Source organism: Dermacentor andersoni, chromosome 4 (assembly GCF_023375885.2).
Source record: "Dermacentor andersoni chromosome 4, qqDerAnde1_hic_scaffold, whole genome shotgun sequence".
In the NCBI taxonomy this organism is placed as follows: domain Eukaryota; kingdom Metazoa; phylum Arthropoda; class Arachnida; order Ixodida; family Ixodidae; genus Dermacentor; species Dermacentor andersoni.
The window spans coordinates 148,400,827-148,414,945 of NC_092817.1; the positions used below are offsets into that span (position 1 = coordinate 148,400,827).

Consider the following 14,119-nt stretch of genomic DNA (forward strand, 5'->3'; position numbering starts at 1 on the left):
GCTCGAATAGGTCACCTTGTGCGACGATACAGCTATGGCATCTTGTAACCAAATCAGCCGTTGCATTTCGTATGACAGCCTCAGGCATGTTTAAACAGACTTCCGTTATTTTGTCTTTAAGGTCTTGCGGTGTGGAAGTTGGTGTGCTGTACACCTTGTCCTTGATATGACCCCACAAAAAGTAGTCCAGAGGTGTCATATCAGGAGACCTGGCTGGCCAGTTCACGGGACCTAGTCGTCCTATCCATTTCTGCGGGAACGCTGCGTCGAGCCAGGTCCGAGCCTTGGCGCTGCTGTGCGCGGGGGCGCCATCGTGTTGAAACCACACATTTGTGGCCCTGGCGAGCGGTAGATCCGAAAGGAAGTCGTCAACGGGTCCTCTGAGGATATCATTGGTGTAGCGATCTGCTGTCAGCGTCTGGTCGAAAAACACAGGCCCGATCAAACTACCGTCGAAAAGTCCACACCAAACACTAAATGACCACTGGTACTGGTGCTGCGTCTGTAAAACCCAGTAGGGATTTGAATCGCTCCAGTAATGAGCATTGTGCAGGTTCACCTGTGAATTGCGCGAAAAACTAGCTTCGTCACTCCATATCACTTTGTTCAAAAAATCCGGGTCGTCCTGCATCTTTATCAGAATCCAATTAGCAAAATCGGTCCTGTTTTGGAAGTCCCGTGGCAACAGATTTTGATGAAGCTGTACGTGGTACGGATGCAGGCGGTGTTTGCGCAGTATTCGCCAAACTGATGACCTGGAGACTCCGGTATCCTCGCTCACGCTGCGCACGCTTGCTTGGGGTTCCAGAGCGAACAGCGATAAAATATGCGTCTCGAAGTCCTCGTCAAAAACAGGTGCTCTGTGTCGTGTGGACGTAAAACTGCCCATCCGTCGCAGCGTCTCGAAGGCACGCAGGATCGTTACTGAACTTGGCCGCCTGCCTGGGTGCCATTGTTGCATAAGGTCTGCAGCGCGCCTTCTGTTCCCATGACATGCACCTAGAGCCAGAACCATGTCTGCTTTCTCTTCATTTGTAAACGGCATGTCTGCAGTGCTAGTAATCACTACACCAAAGATTCAGTCTCGCATGAGAGTGGCATAAGAAGAGCACACGACAAACTGTGCTTCACCGCTGCTTCCAGCTTTCAAAATCCTCATTAGGAAACTGCAACACACAGCCGCCAACACCTCGCGGCGAAACATTATTCCCTGTATTTCTCTTTTGCTTCTGAGTGACAAAGCAGACTCGCCATCTCAGTATCTTATCAGATTGGGACTAAGTCGTCGTCGCCGGGTGCCAACTAGCTGACGCGGACGAAAAACCCCCGCCAAGATATCGGCCTGCCGCTGCAACGGGGCCGTCGAATAAAGGCCGGAGCTGATTTCGTTCACTGAAAGCACGGTTGAGAGCAGCACGATCGCGACGCGCAAATGTGCTCGTCACGTGATTTTTTTTGTATTTCGCGGGCTTTCTTTCGAGCTCGGAAAAAGAGGTACACGTAAGGTTTTCTTTATGGCGAATAATGGAATGCGGGTTTCTGAAAGTGCTCTCCAACTTTGCGAATCACATTTAGTGTCTAAAGTCAATATTAAAAAATTTAAAAAAATTATCTTAATTACTAGTTAAGTAATTGCGATACAAAAAATTTCCCGTGGTGCGCCAAATGCCTATCACCAATATGCAGTTAGTTTCACTCTCCTGACTCCAATATTTCATTTTTAAACCCTTGGTTCAAGTTAGCTGGGACACCCGGTATATATACCCGCCGTGGTTGCTCAGTGGCTATGGTGTTGGGCTGCTGAGCACGTAGTCACGGGATCGAATCCCGGCCCCGGCGGCCGCATTTCGATGGGGGCGAAATGCGAAAACACCCGTGTACTTAAATTTAGGTGCACATTAAAGAAGCCCAAGAGGTCGAAATTTCCGGAGTCCTCCACTACGGCGTGCCTCATAATCAGAAAGTGGTTTTGGCACGTTAAACCCCATAATTAAAAAAAAAATTATATATATATGGCTCACGCGCAAATCTTCAGAAACATGCAAGTCTCAATTTATTCGCTGCGGGTCTTGCGGCAGACCGGCACGCTTAAGGCGCGCTTAGAGACAATCGAAGTAATTGAGATGTGGCGCCACGAGTTCAGGAAAGAAAAAAAAAAAAGGCACGCACGGGAGGGAGACGCAAGCGTTCACTGTGCCCCGTGTAGTTTGAACGGCGAGACGAGGCTGCAAAGAACTGCAGTCGAAGCTTCGATGCAACACCGTTCGGTTCGGACTTTTTCGCAACAGCCCACATATTTGTGTACACGCAGCAGAGTCATTAGTGTGGCAGTCACCACCAGCTGGTGGCATTTTTCTTTTTTTCCTTTTTTTCACCGCGCGCGATAGGAGAAATCACCCACAGGCACATGCGCCGTGATGGCGAGCATGGTGGCTTTGGTGTTGCGCTGCTATAAGCCCGAGGTCGCGGGTTCAAATCCCGGCCGCAGCGGCAGTACTTAGATGGGGGCGAAACGGTAAAAAAAGGAAAACATCCGTGCAGCATGCATTACGTGCACGTTAAACAACTCGAGGTAGTCAAAATTAACCGGGAGTGTCCCCATCGCCTGCGGCGTGTCTCATAATCATATCGTGGTATTGGCACGTCTAAAACCCAAGAATTCAATTGAATCCACAGGGGGCATTTGCGAGAGAAAGAAAGCGAATGAAAGGCGTGGCGTGATCGCATGGCTACGGCACGATCAGGACCGGTGGTGTGCGCGGCAAGCAGCAGGCGACACGGGCCTTCTGAACAGCGACCTTAAAGAGGTCGGGGGCTCGATACCCAGCCGCATACCGATGAGGGTGACATACGAAAACGCAGATCCCAAGCGCGTGGTTCCCGTTCGAAACGATATATTAATCACCCCACGGCGTTCTCCCACAATCCAGATTGTATGGCCACAGGGAACGTTAAAGGCAAACAAACACTAAATCAATTTACGCCGCGAAAATATTCTTTCAAAACTCCGTTCTCATTCATTCGGTTGAAAGGGGGGCCCGATTACTGGCGGACGAAAGGGAAGGGACCGACGCGAACTTGCATTTTTCTTTCGAAATGAGCACCCGCACACCTCCTCAGCGACGGTGCGTCGGGACGACGTCACAGATTTCGGTAGTATTTTCCTCGTACGAAGCACTTCGTGTTGTGACTGCAGCTCCGCAGCGAGGAAACTCACCCTAAACTCTCTAGACTGAGTCACGACTTTATTATTTATTTTCCTTAGAACGCAATGCGTGATTCGTCTTAACAATACAATCAAACAGGACCCCCTACATATATTGTGCAGAAATCTACGACGTCGTGCGCGGGAAGCTGGTGCGGAAAATTCGAAGCGGCGTCGCCACCTGTGCTTCGTGTAGTACGCGTACGTTCTGCGTGGCTTCCGCGGCGAGGGGTGCACGGCTAATTTCGGTGTACTGCTGAAGCGAAATTCGCTAATGCCGTTAATCATATTTTTTTTGCTCGGGTGTCGCTTTTAACTAGGATTGCTATACTGATCGATTACCAGTATCGGACAACGATAATTTGGGCACGTCCTTGTCAAACTGCACCGCTTATGCGAAAGACAAAGTAGACAACTGACTGAATAAACAGCGAAAATAATTAGCAAAAGCAACTGCTGTGTCACGCACCGCAGGCAGATATTCTAGAAGGAAAAAAAAATAAAAGAAAGAACGCACGCACGCAATCAACAACGGGAATTCTAAAGAGAAAGCGTGATCGTTCAACTAAGGTTGAAAAAAGTACCCTGTCAGGCGGCGTTTAAGGCTTTTTTTTTTTTTTTCAGACAATGTATAACTCGGGATTTATAGGTGCTGGAAGTAAAGTAGCGTTTTTTCACATGGAAACCACTTAGTTACTACGCTAATTTATTATTGCACAAAAAATTTGTTTTTGTCTCTAGAAGAAATGTACTACTTGCGGCCAGAACAAGTTGCTCTCATTTCTCTTCATACGGAACGGAGTTCGCGCTTCCTACGTGAGACTATAACGCGAAATAGACGGCACATCAATCTACAGTGAAGCCCTCGGCCATTATCTCTCGGGAATCTGCCATGGGAATCGGGCAAAACGCGCGATCGGGATTTGGGCAATACATAGGCCAAGTTTGCATACCGCGTGACCACCGGGCAATTTGGCTGATCGAACACGAAAGTCACGTGTCGCAATCACCGCGAGCGAGACTTAATGACGCGCCGGCCGCTGCGCCGTCTGAGTAACGTTGATGAACGCGTAATGACACGCTCGAGGGCAGAGAACGTCGGACCAAGGCGGGGAAAGCCGTGGCATAGCTGCGGGCGCGTACGCGGTCACGTCACGAGACGAGGAAGCGAGAACGGTCGAGGGTCGGCCTTCGCATCTACGCGCGGGTGCCGTCGTAAACGTTATTGCACCCTTGCGTCATATTTTACTCGGCCGTACCAGCGCGGCCAAAACAAACGACGCTCATCTTATTGTTGCCAAAAAAAAAAAAAAAGCGTCTTTCTCTTCTTTCCTCACGATTGACGGCCCAGGCTGCAGGACCTACAGCTCCTCGTTTGGCAATTGCTCGATACCGCGTGTCCGTAGGGGAGTTTTGAATAACAGCGGACCGAAAGTAAAAAAAAAATAATAATTCCGGGGCTCTATACGTGCGGAAACCACAATACGGTCACGAGGCACGCCTCACATGGTGGAAAGGGGGGGGGGGGTATTCCAGATTAATTTTGACCTCGTGGGGGTTCTTTAATATGCGCGAGTCGAAATGCAGTCGGGATCGAACCCGCGACCTCAAGCTTAGCGGCGCAACGCCATATAGCTGCTAAGCTATACCGCAGCGGGTCGGACCGAAATTTGTCGTATACGCTATCAGCCCCGCATGCGTAAGAATCGGCCCATACCTTGAATTTAGGCACGCGCAATGTTGTAGAGGTTATTTCTCGCGCATACGCTATACAACATTCCTGCGTCCGCAGCTATACAGAACTCTTGCGGCCTATATACTGACCGCAAATTGTTTTCACGGTAGCGGACGTAAGCGGCTTAGTGCACCCAGCGGCATCGACGGCAATGCAGATGCGCGGAGCCCACCGAACGCGGCTTACACGCTCTTTTGTTTCTTGACTCATTTGTTTCTTGAAGAAAGAAACAAATGAAAGACGGCATAAGGCAAGTTGCCTGTTACAAGATTTATCTGGCAATGGTATGCGTGAAGACTGCGCGATCCGTCTCGTGCAGGCGTACGCGATAAGCCGCATAGCGTATGTTGCCCCCTACCTGAAGTGGATAGGGTCCGAAAAAAAAAACAAGGTCGAATGCGTGATACGAAAGGCCTTCAAGAGGGTGGTCGGCGTTCCACTCAACGCAAGCACCGACAAGTTTCTAGAGCTCGGACTTCACAACTCATTTGACGAGTTAATCGAGGCGCACGACGTTGTGCAATACGAACGATTACCGAAGTCAAAGACAGGTCGATGCATCCTAGAGTCGCTCGGCATCACGTACCACACTCAGAATGGAGAAAAAAGACGGCGGTTCTGGCCTCGGTCCGGAACCGCCTGATCATACCGCCGCTTTCCAAGAACATGCACCCGACGCAACAAACAAGCAAGCGACCTTCAGAAGAAGTTTGGCAACAGCAACGAGGCGGTGTACGCAGACGCCGCGAGGTATGGAGAAGGAAGAAGCGCACAAGCGATCGCGGTTGTAGACAGCACGGGTAAGTGCCTAGCGAGCGCCACGGTGACCACGGGACACACGGAGGCGGCCGAAGAAGCCGCGATAGCCGTAGCGCTCGTCGCGGTGCCGAACGCTGCGATCGTGATCTGCGACTCGCAGGCTGCAATCCGCGGCTTCGCGCGCGGTCGCGTCTCGCGGGAAGGGGCCCAAATTTCTCCAAATTTCTGACGACGGCGACTCGTCATCGCCCTCACAACCCCAAAATTCTACGGCCTGCCTGCTCGGGACCCCGGCACACACCGATGTCCCGCTCGCGGGCAACGAGGCGGCCCACGCCACGGCTCGAGGTCTCGCATGCCGAGCAGCCGCACATTATATATATGTGGCCGCCGCCTCTTCCCCCGAGAGCGGGGCATCGGATCTGCCAGATCGGAACACAGCGCCCACCTTCAAGTGTATCGCCGCACACAGTGCAGCGGAGCTGTTAACTACAGCCCGCTACACCGGCAAAGTGTTCGTGGTTATAATCGACTCCCTTCAGCCACGCTGTCCAGCGAGTGATAACACTATAAACATGGTAAGACGAGGACAAAAACGCGGGAAAAAGGCATTTTAAGGTTTTTACAACACAATATAGGGGCACCAACGTGGAACAGACGTTTGCAGAATAAAAAATGCCACTAAAATGTTTCTAGACCCATGGTTCGTGCTTACATGCTAAACAGGCCCGGCAAGAACGTATAAGCAACAAATCGGCATTTTGCCTAATGTTCCGGTTCGTCTACACACAGCCCAACCCGGAGGACGTGTGTTCCAGAGTCGAGCGCGCGAGAGGCCGTTCCCATGGCTCTCATCCAACGATGCGTTCTCAAACGACGCATACGCGGCGCGTTCAATGTGGAGTGAGGAAAAAAAAGGGGGGAAACAACTTCCCATGGGATGCCCCCGGCAATGCCATCGGCAGATCGTCGCGAATTACTTCATTGGCGCGAGATCTAGCGCCGCTTTCGAAAAATGTGGCACACACACACACAATATATATTATATATATATATATATACACACACGCAACATAAAACACACAACGAACGCACGCGCGTGTATGAATGAATATATACAGATGGATGCATGCGTGTTCGCAACTTGAACTGCCTCACCTGTGGCCGCGGTTGCGTTGCCCCCGCTGCCGCCGCGTCCGAAGCGAGCGAGCGCACCTGTGTTGCGTCAGCTCAGCGCCTCCCCCCCCCCCCCCCCCCCCGCCCCCTCGGCCTGGATTTTGCGCGTCTGCAGACGACGATGCACCTGCCGTTCGATTCCTCGCCGGGCGGTGATAGCACCCACCCACCCCCTCTTTTAGCTATCGTTTCTCGGAAGCTATACAGCTGCGCTTCTCGAAAAAAAAAAAAAAAGAAAGAAAAAAAGACACCTCGACTAAGCTTACACTTATAGAATACCGAAAACGCTCAATCTCGCACGACAGCGAACGCTCGGTGTAAGCAAGCAAAGGCGACAAAGTTGAAAGACGGCTGGCGACGTGCATCGTGTGCGTGTGTGTGGCGTCACTGATTTTGACGACGTCTGTGCTCCCGAGACAAAGAAAAACAAAATAAAACAAAAAAGGTGACAGAGAGAAATAGAAACTAACTGCATTTTGAAGGAAAGAGAGCACACTAAAAACAGTTTTTCTTTATTCTTTTTTTTTTGTTTTGTTTTCACCCTTTCTGCCGTGTGTTTCGTTCCGGTGCATAACTAGGGTAACTCGAGTTTAAAAAAAAAAAAACTTTGGTTTATAGTCAGCTTTGCATTCGCCTTCCTTTCCTACGTATTAAGCTTTTCGCGCCGCTTGCCTCACGAACGGAGTATACCAACATTGCTGATCAGCAAGCCACCCTTCTGGCATAAAACAAAAAAAAAAAATCCCCGATAGTCACAGCTCCGCTATATATGCGCGATTCCTGCGAACGGTTAACCGCCGCGCAGACTCCTTTCGTAGTCAACCAGCTTTATTGCATGTATATTCACCGCATAGACAGGACGAAAGACCTCTTCCCCGCGTAGCGATATCAAATTACCCTTCCCGTCTTGCGTCAGCTGCCTATACGCTCAATTAAACGAGCCCAAGCCGTGTACACACACTCAGCACGAGCGTATACACACACAGCGTAACCACGGCGCAACTTATCCAGAGTAAAGTGCAGTCGGACGCGAAAGATTACGGGACACGGGATTTGCGTGAAAAACAAGAAAATCATCAGCCCTTCCACTCTGTGAAAGATGAGCAGCGAAGCTGTGGTGTCCTTTACCTCAATCGACGCATCTATGTATATATAGGTATTACTGTTGTTGTTGTTGTGTTATTGTTGCTGCTGCTGTTATATTGAACGGCACAGACAATAAATACATCTTTTGACTGTGGAGTGATTTATTCTTATTCTTTCACGCGTGCAAGTGCCGCCGCATGGCAGACGGGAATTCCACAATACTCACAACTTCGCTGTGAACTATACGTAATTACGATATGTACGCGAAAATCGGCGTAACGTTAGAGTCGCCTTAGTGGCTAATTGTCATATAATTTATTTCGGGACAGTTTCGATAAAGCAAGAGCTACAGCCGTTTTCTGTAACCGTATACTCCCTCCGTACACGGTCTTGCATCCACAGCAGACGGGAATTCCGTAACGTTTATACAACTTCACCGTGGACTAATTGTGACAAGTAAATGAAACTCGGCGTAATGATAGAGTCGTCTTAGCGAGCAATTTCGGCATGACTTTATTTTTTTCCAAGATACCTACACTAGATTGAGAGCTACAGATCATTCGCAAGAAACAGGAGACGAAAACGTAGGCGGCGTCTCATGCGGACTCCGGAGGGCAATTTTTGCTCGAGTGTTGTGTGTCGACACACGGACACGATCCTGGGGGAACTAGCTCTTAACAGCTCGGCTGTTAAAAAGAAAACGATCTTCCACGGTGCCTCGGCACAACGGCCCCGAATCCAAAGTCTCGATCTGCAGCGATTCTCGCGACCTGCATGCGCAGCGCTTCGTCAAATCAGAAGCGCCGCGCGCCTTACGGTGGAAGAGCGAAAACGCACATTTCGTCGCGGAGACGGTGTCCCGTAAACTTTCGCGGCCGAGTGCTCGTTACCGGACGACGACGCCGCGCCGCACGACGAACGCGCTCCCAGCGTGAAGCGTCGAAACGGAGTCGCGTATGCACACACACAGCCAGCCAGCAACATATAACGCGTTCCATGAAAGCCACGGGCACGCCAGCGCAAAATCTCTCTCGCGCTGTTTTTTTTTTTTCTGTTTTTTTTTTTTTTTTCCCGCCGAGACGACACAGTCACGGCGAATACAAATCAACCGCTCCCCGTCCCCAGCTGCGTCCGCTGCAGACGCGACGCCAACCGCGTCCGGCGTAGCGGAACTCTACGCAATTACGAGAAGCGAACGCAAAGTCTTAGCGAACGTTGCGCAAAGATTGCGCGTTCCCAAGCTCGGAATGCAAAAGAGAACGCGCGAGACGCGCTATTAAAGCAAAGTTCAATTGATTACTCCTGCTGTAACGCTTTCACGATCGCGTGACTTGAATCAACGTCAAGCGCGCAACGACTCACTGGAACGACCGGACCACTTCGCGCTCCGTATAGCCTCGGCCAATCAATCATCGACACGCACATCGAAGGCGATCGATCGAAAATAAGGCGCCATGGGTGCAGAGCGTCTGGCGTCCTTCTCTCGACGACGCGCCTCCTCATCGACCACCGGCAACGCGCCTTCGGCACATTTGGATACGCTATCGATGGGCTCAGTTCAAAGGAGCGCCGACGATAATTGAAGAAAATTTTGACGCCGAAGCTGGAACCCCGATCAAGAGGAAGCTTTAGCTCGGGCCCAACTCGGACGCGGCCTATTCAAATACACGTAAAACGCAAGAACGTTTTTTCTGAGATAACCCCTGGGCCGATTTTAATGAAATTTGTGGCATTTGAGAGAGAACGTTAAATTCTAGTGACTGCCGGGAGCGGAATTTCGATTCAAGTCCTGAATTTTGTTTAACAAATGTTCAAAAATCCGGAAATTTGAAAAATAAACAGAAGCACGAAGTTTACAAATTCATAGCTCGGCATAAAGACTACATATCGCGGTTCTATAAACGGCATCCATTAGATCATTGTAAGCGGACAAATTCGATACGTCACTTTATATCTTACGTGAATTTGTTACGTTGTGTACTAGGGTTCTGCAAAACCTGTATTTCCATATTACTGAATTTTTTTCAGATTCATGTGTAACATATCAACTTTGTCCGCTTTAGATGTACTATTAGATGCAATTCACAGAACTGTGACATTCTTTTTCATTGCACAGTTACAGAGTTGTAAACTTCTTAGTTTCGTTTTCTGAAAATTTTCGATTTTTGCCACGTTTTTATAAAAAAATTGACGACCTAATTTAAAAATTCGGAACCAACAGTCACTAGATTTTTTTTTTTTAATGCGACAGACCTCGTCAAATTTGATGCAGTGGTTGCCGAGAAAAATGAATTCTCCTTTTACATGCATGAACACGCGAGCTTAAGCTTCCTCTTAATAATCCCCGACAGGGTGCCCCGGAGATCCCGCGCCACCTGCTTTATCATCTCAGGTTCTCTCTCGACGGCATTATTTTCGTGCTCCCAAGCTAAATGATCTCACTGGATCAACACACACAGTGAGCCTGAACGCCTTCCCCTAGAAAGTGGCGCGAAAGAGTCATCCTGTCACTCTGGGCTGCTGTTGCCGCCGGCTGGAGTGAACAAATAAAAACCTGCATCTCGTTGTTAGGCGCGCATGCTGACTCAACCGAGGGTATACATATTACAACCCAAATAAAGCGAATTATTCTCTATGTCGAACACGCGAAACCAGCCGATCGACCATCGTGTAAAGTATAGCCCCCTAATATAACGAACAGGAGATTGCACGTGTCGGAATTCGGGGCGTCCTCTGCTCGACGCTTGAAGGAGGCACCTTTCGGCAGGTGGAGGTGCCGCGCAGGTACTGAGCTCGCCCCGAGAGATGCGGACCGATTAAAGCAGGCACCACACACACAATCTAGCACATCGGGAACGCCACCGAGAAGCCGCCCATACTGCGCGTAGTTTTGTCTTCAATAAATGGATTCCTCCGTCGCTTCATTTCGCCACTAAAGGTGAACAAATCCATATATATATATATATATATATATATATATATATATATATATATATAGAGAGAGAGAGAGAGAGAGAGAGAGAGAGGAGATACCCGTCACAAGAGTTCGTCAAAGGCGAGCTTCGGTAGATCGAATTACCCGATGTACCGAACTATATTTACGGTCATAGGCTTGTTCTTCATAACCGGACGTCTGCAGGCACGAGGTAGAAACTTGCACATCTTAACAGCGCAGGACAACGGGACGCGACTGAGACAGACGAAGCGCAATGAGTGTTTCGTCTACATGTCTCTGTCACGCCCCGTTGCCCAGCGCTGTTACTCGTTTTTATTCAGACATGCACCAAATAGCCCAAGTAAGCACGTTAATACAACCTACACGCGTTATAGCCAGCGCCCCCCAGCCCCCCCCCCCCCCCCCCCACCAAAACAAAATGAAAAGAAGAAAATTTGCACTACTTTTTCACGCCGCAACAGTAAGGCGCCCACGCACGGTACTGAGATCGGCTTCGCGATGTACACACAACCCAGACGCTGATTCGGCAAGCACGAACAGTTCGAGGCTGTCCGGCGGCTGCGACGCAGGCAGTAATCACCATGACTTGTTTTCCCGCCGTCGTTCGGCGACACGTGACACCGACGCTGTATGCGTGTGTGGGAAAACAAAAGAGCGTCTGCCGTTCACTGCGACAACAGAGTCCGAAGGACAGGGCGGGTGGACGGCGCTTATCAGAGCGCGCGGCCACCCGACAGCGTCTGCCGAGGCGACCAGACGCCGCCAACCGCCGTTACACCGAGCGTGTCCAAAAAGAACATACAACACGCACGCACAAGCAGCAATGGGTGCGCTACGATAACGCGGATAAAGTCGAAAAAAAAAGGAAACGACCGCTTTTGATTATTTTTATCACCGACGGAAACAACGGCCTTCCGCGTGGCATATGCATGGTACATCGACTGGGACGCGGCATTTACAAGTTTCGGGAACATCTCGCCATCAACTCTTTCCACGGTACTTGGAAGGGTATCTGACGAGACGAAACTGAAATTCCAGACGTTCACAGTCGCTATACAACAAACAAACAGAGAGAGAGAGAGAGAGAGAGAGAGAGAGACAGGACACACGCGGCCCGTCAGGCTGTTTCCTTTTTCCCTGCTGCTGCGACAACGGTCCTCCAAGGATGAGGCAAAAAGCGAGATATTTAACGATTGCATACATTCGGCGTTACAAGAAAGTCGGCGTGGTAGAAGCAGACGACAAATCGCGTCGATCGGCTCAACCTTTTTTTTTTTTATCTTGTCGCAGGAGTTCCGAAGCCATTCCTGTTAGCAGGCCTTGAAAATAAAGGAAAGCTACCCCCCAGGAGCGAGCTGGAGAAGTTGGCGGGACCGTCTCCACGAGGCGCTCCAACGCCAAACAAGACGCACGCTGGGGCGAGGTCGCGCGCTGGCGGGTCAACGGAGCGCGCGCGGCTGGCGATCGCGTCAGCGACGCGACAAGACGCGCGCACCTGCTTGGTTGCGAACGCGTAGAGCACCGCGATCGTGCACCCGCACGAAAGAATAAATAAAAGGTGCGCAGCGCGTCGCGAGACGAACGCCCGCAGCAGCCCGCAGTGTCCAAACCGTCAGCGCTTGATAGCTCTCGTTTTTTCAACGGGTGCACAGAACAGCGAAAATGCAACGATCAGACTCGCAAAATGACTTACTGAAAGCTGCACCTACGGTGCGCAAAGTTCGCGCGCTCGGAAAGCGTCAAACTTTTCGAAGAAGTAAAAATACATAAACAACTTCGTTCACAACACACCACGGCAACAGAAATGCGCGCAAGAAAAAAAAAAAAACGATAAGAATAACGACACTTAAGTGGGGCAGCGCTCACGTTTCGGGGGAGACAGACGAGTCCGCAGGGTCGCCTGATGCCACACGGCGAGCGAGCGCACAGTCTGCGGGAGCCAACGTTGGCCCGAGCAACGCACAGACGGCGAAGACGAAGCTTGGCGTGTCAAGGCGCCCTGGCGTCGGCGTTCCGCGCCGCCACCGGCGACAAATTATGATTACAGGCGGCACGAATACACCTGATCCATCTCCGGGTCTCGATTGCTATCGCGGCGCGATCGCCGGTGTGATGACGATCACACGGGTCGCGCAATGCCGCTCCAATGAGAAAACAAACGCGACGTCGTCGAGCCGTGAATCACCGCGCGATCGGAGCGCGCATGTGTGCGAGGAGCAGACGCTGCGAGCGAGCGAGCGCGCAGGTTGCGGCGCACGCGCGTCAGAAGGCGTAAATAAAACAGAAAATGGGGGGAGGGGCCCTGGCCTCTATTTTGCGTTTCGCGCCGTCGTTTCCCTTGCGCAACGTAAAGTCGGGCACGGTTGTGTGTGTCCCAACGGCGAGCACAGTTTTTTCGACGCACTTGAAGGATCTGGGGATTTGGAGCAGCGCGCGTTGCGAAGGACGCGGCGGCGACGACTCGACCAGCACGCAACCCGCGAGCGCGCACGCACGCACCGAACAAACTTTCAGCTCCACAAGTGACGCCTTGACTCGGGAACCGAAGGGAGGATGCAGCGGTCTCGGGACGCTGGGGATGTTCCCGAAGGACGATACGACGGCATCGGCGGTGCGCACGGTGCGATATTTGAAACGAACGCCGCGTTTGAAACCGAATCGGTTTCCCATACGAAACGCGGGGCCCTAAACCTAAACTTAGGGCTACAATTTTGTGTAAACTGGTTCGGAGGCTTTGCGTAACCGCGGCGAGGCACCGCTGCGAGCGAGCAAGGGCAGCGGCCTGGTGCGAACCGAGATTTCTTTTCTTCCGAGTCTCACAAATGTTTTTGGGCACAGGACGCGCAACGGAGGCGAAGGTCGACGCGGCGATGTAGCTCAGTCGAACAAGGAGAACGAGCAGCCGCTTTGATGTCAGCACAAACACGAAGGCGCGACACATCGCCGCAACCGAAGCTCCCGAGGTTCACAAAAGCGAGAGAGAGAGAAAACTGCGCCATCCGAGGTGCAGAGAAGCATCCCACTCACCGAATCTAGACAGAGGTTTCAAGTCCGACATGGATGCGATGCGAATGGCAATTTGGAGCGTCCGCACGGGTCATCCTGAGAGCCAAACCCACTGGAAATTTTGCACTAGCCGTCGCATACAACGTTCGCTCACGCACACCCGGACACCATCTTGAAAAACCAGGCCGCGACGGCG

General features: G+C 51.1%; 1 protein-coding gene across 3 annotated transcripts in view; it reads right to left on the bottom strand.

Annotated features, from left to right (window-relative positions):
- Positions 1 to 14,100, bottom strand: part of LOC126537889 (E3 ubiquitin-protein ligase RNF19A-like) — a 123,958-nt gene extending 109,858 nt beyond the window's left edge. Inside the window, exon 1 of one of the 3 annotated variants that reach the window (XM_050184988.3) lies at positions 13,945 to 14,100. The gene's annotated coding sequence lies outside the window, so the exon portion shown is untranslated. Of the gene's footprint in view, positions 1 to 12,783; positions 13,095 to 13,944 lie in introns of those variants that run through there. The other 2 variants (XM_050184990.3, XM_050184991.3) reach the window with 2 other exon arrangements.
- Positions 14,101 to 14,119: the final 19 nt, after the last annotated feature.